The 7,849-nt window shown below is 45.4% G+C and overlaps 1 pseudogene; it reads right to left on the reverse strand.

Annotated features, from left to right (window-relative positions):
* Nucleotides 1-3,045: 3,045 nt before the first annotated feature.
* Nucleotides 3,046-3,863, reverse strand: LOC122903639 (annotated as a pseudogene).
* Nucleotides 3,864-7,849: the final 3,986 nt, after the last annotated feature.

A 7,849-nucleotide genomic window follows, 5' to 3' on the forward strand; every position in this document is an offset into this window, starting at 1 on the left:
ACACTTACTAACACTTACCTAATAGTGTTTCCTGGCCAGGCATTTTCTAAGTGCTTTCAAAACATTAACTTCTCTATAATCCTTCCAATGAAGCTATAGGGTCTGTTCTATTATTATCCCCGATCTGTTAAAGGGGAAGCTAAAATGATCCATCCACACCACACTGCTGGAGGGTAGCAGAGGTGGGACCGGAACTCAGGTAACACAGCCCCAAGTTCCATGAACTTGACCACCACACTGCACACTTCCTTGACTCTCCCAGTGCCTTCTGGCCTCTGCTTAGATTTCCTGGTTGGGGATATTGTGTTAATCTTAAAAGTCAGGTGGTCTGACTCTCTGCTGATCTCTTTAGTAGCATTTACCTGCCCTCCTTGAGGTATGAGAGAGTCCCAGAAGTGCCCCATTCAGACTTCCCTTCGCCCAAGAGCTGGGCAGTGCCCCAGGGCACAGCCTCCAGCTGCAGCCCCTTTAAGAACTGCCCTGGCTTTGGATGGAGGGACGAGGGTCTGGCCATTTTGGTCCCAGGATCTCTGTTCTGAAGCGCCCCTCTGTTGACTGAGACTCGGTTGGAGACCAATCTGCTTCTCCTTTTTTCCTTTTCCCTGGCCCCTCTTTTTGGCCTTGTCCACATGCCCATTGTGTTCTAGTCCCAAACTCTGTGCCTGGTAGATGCTCTTTTATTTTTTCACTAAGTGAATTTTTTTTTTTTTTTTTTTTTGGTATTTTGGTGTTTATTGTGATGCTTCAGAGTGTGCCTGCTTCCCCGCTTGGTCGCTACCTACCCCCAATTTGAGTAAGATCTTTGGTACCCCTTCCTTCAGAGAAAAGTTGAGCTGCAGAAAATGAAAGAATATGGTTTCCTCTTGGTTTTCGAAATTCAAAATCCTACGACCTTTAATGAGGAACTCAAGACGTAGATAGTATGTTTGGTTTTGATTATGAATAAGAGTGAGCTCTCATATCCTGAGTTAGAAAAGAATGGCCAGGCTGGCAGGGAGGGGAAAAGATGGAGAGAACTTGAGGATGGAAAGAGAGAAGGTGGCCTAGTGGAGAGGACCAGCTTGAGAGGCTGATCAGATACCAGGGCCTGGGTCAGCCTCTTCCTGAAGGTGCATCCATAAACTAAGTGGGCTCTGAGCAGCATGAAATTGTCCAGTCCTGCTCTAGTGAGTACTGGAGACCACAGTGGCCATCCTTCCCAGTGGGGTCCAGCTGGGACCTCCTTTCAACAGCAGCCAACATGGACATGTTGAACATCCAATCTGCAGGGCCCTGAGACTCTGCTGGGTCCCAGGGTGACCTTTCCCTCTGAACAACCTCCCCTCTCATCGCCTCAGATACTTGTAATATGGAAGATGATGGAATGGAGGCTGGGACCCTGAACATCCCCATGATGTGTGGTGGTCCAGGGCACCAGAAAGCCCCGCACATACTCTGAGTTGGTGAGGTTGAATGGGACCAGCACGAGTTTGCCTTCCCTGACTTTGGATCAAAGTCTCAATTACTCACCAACTTATGTGTCTATTTCTCCCCATTTGTCATCACCAGAAATTGTCTTCCCTGCTTATTTATTGGCTTAGCATCTCTGTCCTGCCTCAAAGGTGAATTCCACAATTTTAGGAGCAGGTGGCTTTGTTCATGGTTCCATCATACCCAGTGCTTTGTCGAGGACAACCCACGTCTGCATTCAGTACTCTTGAAGGAATAAACGAAGCCCTCCTTGTCTACAGAATCAAGTACAAACACACAGTGTGTTACTGTGGATGTCTTATTGGCAAGTAGATGCATGGATTGGTTCAGAGGAGCGTTGAAGGGGAGGGGTGGGTCAGGCCACTGAGATCCTGGTGGGGGTCATGCCAGTCACGGGAAGAGGGAGAAGACCATCTCAGCCAGGGCCAGGGCGATGCTGGTAAACTCAAGAGGTGGAAATGGTCCAGGTGGACATCTCTTGCTGGAGGTCAGCAGTAGAACACCAATCTGCCCGTCACAGTCCTGTTACTGTGAGGTGGACCTTGGCCAAGTTTAAAGGTACAGCCTCTTCTTCCCACCTCCTTTTATTTCAAGAGGATAAATTCCTGATCTATTAACTCACTTTATGTTCCTTTAAAAGCTTCTCTGCTGGAACTACAAATCCTTCAAGAGCCACCCCAAATGGGAAGCACCATCGGCTTGTTCTCTACACAGGCCCTTGGTGGGCAGTAAATCAGTGTCTTTGGTTCACTCTTGAGTGAGCCCAGAGATAGGAGTTGTTTGCTGGAGATGGTGAATGGGCCAAGGGCTCTCTGGAGAGTGGAGTCTCCCTGCAGAGAGTAGAGGGGGTGCTGCAGGGGGGCAGCTTGAGGGGTATACTTGAGAACACTTGATCTGTATTCTCTATTTGATTCTGGGACCCAGGAGTATCTCCAATCCCTAGTAGTCGGTCAAGGGGAGAGAAGAGAGGCCAGTAAGTGTTTGGGGACTGGTCAGTCCCAGCAGGCTGGTGAAAGACAAACAGGCTAAGAACTGTGAAGGTGAGCAATAATGAATGTGTATTCAAAGACCTTCACAAAAATATATTTGGAGTTCTCTATATTCCTGATGTAATCCATGTTTTTAAAATAAAAATAAAAGAGCGCAGCCAAGCCAAGAGAAACAGAAAATACATGTATATGGTTAATCCCTTTACCTAGACATAACATCATTAATATGTTGTGACTGAGCCTTCCAATAATTTTATGCATAAATATATATGCTTTTTATTAAAATGGAGTTATACAATATATACCATTGTATGGCTCCTCTTGCTCACTCAGCCTTATGTCAGGACACATTTCCTGGAAAATTAGGGGAAACCAAAATCATCATTTTTAATTGTTACATAAGATTCCAATGGATGGATAGCCAGTGATTAAATAGGAATTTAACCAACTTAGTATGGCTGACATTTAGGCCATTTCTAAATTTTTTGCACTCCTGAATAACCATGCAGTGGGCATCCTTTTATGTCCTCCTTTCCATACATTTCTGCATATCTTTTTAAACATCACAAATAAAATTTGTTATCTGTCACCATGAGATGTCTGAATTTTCAACAGATTCTTGGACTGGTGGCTCATCTTCATCAGCTCCTTCAATGTAGCACTGGTCTCATCCCCAGTGGCTTGTCCAGAACGACTCCCTTTGCCATGCAGCTCCATGAGCTTTCCCAACTCAAACTTGGGTTCCTTCAGCATTTTTATTGTCCCAGCAAAGACATCATGGACTGGATAAATCGACTGGCCAGACTTTTCTATGTCTTCCAATGCCATATGGAATTAATTTATTGGCCACTAATTTTAAGTCAATTGTCTGCACCTGTCATGATTTCCATCACCTTCTTCCGAATGTGGTGGACCTGTTGGTGTTGAGTGCAAGAGGGCTTCCAAATCTGATGTTGCGTTTTGTAGTAAAGCCAAAACAAAATAGATGAAGCAAATAACCATTGGTATTCTTGACGTCAACATGAGCTTTAGTCATGATCCGCCATTTTGTTAGCCATGGAACACATTTTGTTAGCCATGGAGCACATTTTGTCACAGGTAGGATTCATGTCATGGAAATTAGTCAGGCAGTATTTGCCCTGAACTGCCTCAGAATAAGCTTGAATTTTCTAAATGCAACTTCAACATTCTGCAGATCACAAGGCTCACTTCGAAAACATGACCTGGAAGCCATCAGACATGATTTTAGTTCCTTGAGTTCTCGTGACTGGTATTTTTCCAATATTTCTTATATTGAACCTAGCAGGTTTGTACCAATCTTTCTTAGAAAATGGATCAACCACTTTCTTCTTGGCTCCCTTTTTGCTGCCTCTCTTGAAGGCGCTGGTTCCTGCCAACTGCCATGGAGCTGCTCAGAGAGCCAAGAGGGCTCTGCCTATTTTTTCATAATAAATTAATTAAAGTAGAATTTCTGAGCCAAAGGGTATGTGTCTTTTAAAGATTTTTTTTTGATAAACGTTGCCAAGACAACTTTCAAAAAATGCGTATGTAGTTAAATTCTCATGAGAAGTATTTATGAGAAGACATCCTAATAGAAATTACTTGAAAAGCAGTATGTGCCTGTGACAGGGCAATCAAACCACACAGAAAACAAAGTGAAAGTTGTTGTTTTAATTTTCCTTCCTAGAGAAGATCATGGTGTGACTGCACTGATAGCTGATCCCAATTTTTATCCAGTCTGGATCCTGCCAGGCTAACTGCACCCTCTTCATAAAATCAGGCTCTGGACTCTAAGCTCTGAGAGGTCAGAGGCTTTAATCTGCTGTGTCCATTTTGCACACTAGTGTCTATTTCAGGGCCTGGCACACAATGGACATCTGTCATGTTTGTAGTTCATTGCTGTGTAAGAAATTATCCCCAAATTTGGCAGGTTAAAGTGATACACACTTATCATCTCAGTTTCTGTGGTTCAGAAATCTGGGCGTGGTTTGGCTAGGCGGGTCCGGCTCAGGATCTCTCGCGAGATCGCAGCCAGAACGTGAGTCAGGGCCGTGGTCTCATCCTAAGACTTGGCTGGGGGAGGAGGCTCCACTTCCAAGGTCGTTCTATCACATGACTGGCAAGAGGCCTCAGTTCTTGTGATGTGGATTTTCTACAGGGCTGCTCACATGGTGGCTGGACTCCCAAAAGAGGCAGCAAGATGGAAGCTGGAGGCTCTTTTATGACTTACCCTCACAAGTCACACTCTGTTACCTCTGCAATATTTCCCCAGTTGCCTAGGTCAGTCTATTCAGGATGGAAAGGTCTTCTACCTAAGGGCATTAATTCCCTCCAGACAGCAGGAATCGTTGGGAACCTTCCTGGAGGCTGGGCCAACACATTTACTAAAATGAGCTGAGTGAATGATTGAGTGGATGACTCCTAGCCCCAGAACTAGAAGAGGTTAACAGTGCTCCCTATGTCTTCCAGGCCATCTGCATAGAGATGGGACAATTAGCTGAGAACTGACTTTTAGACTACGTGGTGGACTTGCCGTAGAAGCTGCTGGTCTGAACACATTCCTGCCTAGAATCCGGATGGGCAAGCAGAGGCTTACAACTGTCCAAGACATCTGGGAACTTTCCAGAGGGGCTGGGGTCTTACAGTTCAGGCCATAGGCTCAGAGAGAAGCTGGTTCTTGCTGCTCTAAGGAATGCCAGGCCTGCATGTCAGTCAAAGTAGGGTGGGTCATGTGGCCAAGGGAGGTCACTCTCATCATTGGAATACTCAGTAGTTTATGACCTCCATAAAGCTATTAGTCCTGGGAGATGAGGGGGAAAGTGGTTGCCAGCACCCTTTGCCTCTCCGGGGCCCATTAGCATTGAGGTTGTAAACTCTGTCTCGGGCCATGGGTGACTGCTTTTATTATCAATCAATTACTCGTGCTTGTCAGCAAGTCTCGAGCCTCCTACAAGCATAGAATGTGGCCAGATAACCATGGGTGACTCTGGGCAATTAAGGTCTATAATGCAGGGCTCAGTTTCCCCATCTGTACAGTAAAAGGGGTGTCCTAGATCAGAGGCCCCCACACATCTCACTTCCCAAATCTATTTCCTTTCTCCCACTTTTGTTGTGTCTATTTTATGTTTTGCAATTATTTCTCGAGGAATCAGCATTCCTTAAAAACTTATTTTTCTTCTCCATTAATATCATTAAAGACAAGTGTCTTTATATAAAAAGGAACATACAAAACTGACAATCACAGATTCTGATTCCACAGGCAGGCCTTCACCCAGGATGGATGAGGCCCCAGACAAATATTTTTTTGCAGAGCCCTGTTTATGTAAACAATTGGAGTTACCTGAAATCAGCCGGTCTGGACAGTTTTGGTGGCCTGAGTCTATGAAAGAAATATCACACAGGCCTGTGGGGGTGGTCTGTACCCCAAGATGCCCTTCTGGAACTAGGAATGGCCATGGGGCCCTGTGACAACTGCAGAGTATGAGTCTGGGAGCTTCTCAAGGCATCTGGTTGGTTTCACACATGGGTCAGAGGGTCAGAGAGAGCCACAAAGTGGGGAGGTCATAAGGACCAGGACCCATGTAGGTCCATCCAGACTCAGAGCATTCTGTTCAGAGAGCAGAGCCAGCCCTGTGTGGTCCTAAGCATCAGAGGAGACTTAGAACGAGGAAGGTAGTTCAAAGGATCGGGGGCTGGTTTCAGTCCTCTCTTGCTCAGATCTAAGGGCCAGAATGATTACTGGACCATCAATATTTTCATGATGAGTTGTAAACATTCTGCCCAAAACATGAAATGAACATATTTTTGTTCATTTGTAAAGCCAAATTACTCTTAAAGGAACAATTTTGCTCCTGCAGTGGGAATCAAGAACCAAGAACCAAAGCTGAGACTCAGTCTTGGTACCTTCTAGGACTACTGAGGACCAAACATTCCCATTGTTATACTCACTACTCTTCACGGAGCAACTGTTTTGCCCAAGACCCTTTGCACATATTATTTCTTTCTTTTTCTCTCCCTTACTTCCTCTTTCTTTCTTTCTTTCTTTCTTTCTTTCTTTCTTTCTTTCTTTCTGGTTTTATTTATTTGAGAGAGAGAGAGAGAGAGAGAGCATGAGAAAGAGCACAAGGGGGGTGTGGAGGAGCAGAGGGAGAGAGAGAGAAGCAGGCTTCCCACTGAGCTGCGAACCTGACACAGGGCTCAGTCCCGGGACCCTGAGATCATGACCTAAGCCAAAGGTAGAAACTTAACCAACTGAGCCACCAAGGCACCGCTTGCACGTACTACTTCTTAGCCTTTACAAGGATCCTGTGAGGGAGTCCCTCTTTACATATGCACAAACTGAGATTCACAGCAACTTCTTTAGGCATAAGAATTTGCAGGAGTTGTTGGCCCCCAAGAATTATTGTCTAATAATTGCATCTAACATTTACTGAAGGCTTTCTATGTTTTGAGCACCATATATGTACAAAGTTCCTAATCCTCACAACTATATGTTGACATAGGAACTACCATCATCCCCACTCTACAGATGAGAGCATCGAGAGAAAGGTTATATCACAGGCCAAAATCATAGAGCTTGTGTGTCAAGGAGGTAGGATTTGAATGCAGACCATCTAGCTCCAGCACTAAACCCTCACACTGCCTTTCTCCCCAACATTTCTCCAAGATTCTAAGCCAAGAAGTATCTAGTAAGCAGGCCTTCCAGAAGAAATGTGTGTGGGCACACATGCTACTACTCAGCTTAGTCTTTGGAAGTAGAAAACTAGACTTTGAATCCTTGAGGTCAATTCATTCATTTCATTTCTCTGAGCCTCAGTTTCTTCCTCTGTAGGATAGGGATGATTTCATCTTTCTGGAGGATGCTGCAGAGATAATACCACATAGGGAGTTCAAGGTGAGGGGTTACTAGGGACCTGCTAGCATTTCTACACTTGGCTCAAATTACCCAAGGAAATGAGGACAGTCTCTTGGCAAGGACACCTTTACTGCGTGTGGATGGTGGAATTAACCTCCCAGGTAAGCAGGTGTGTGGGGGGGTGCATGCTGATGTCATGAGAAATGTCTATTCCTCTTTTGGCAAGACTTGGCACAGGTGGAAGTGGGGTAGGCTGGAGATTGGAAGAACTTACGTGTCTGTGTCTCAGGTTGGGTTCTCTGGAAGCCAGACGCTGAGGCAGAGTTTCGGGGTGCAAGGTATTTATGAAGGATCAACATCCATGAAAGAAGGTGTGAAGCCAGCATTGGACAGAAGGAAAGTGGATCTTCAATGCAGACCTGGCCTGATGAGTTCTGGAGTGAACAGTGCCCCACAGCTATCCCACACCAGGGCCAAACTGGCTGGGCATTTAAACCTCCATCATGGGCCCCTGGAAGGACATGGACCAGGTGTC

Source organism: Neovison vison, chromosome 3, assembly GCF_020171115.1.
Source record: "Neovison vison isolate M4711 chromosome 3, ASM_NN_V1, whole genome shotgun sequence".
NCBI classification, from domain to species: domain Eukaryota; kingdom Metazoa; phylum Chordata; class Mammalia; order Carnivora; family Mustelidae; genus Neogale; species Neogale vison.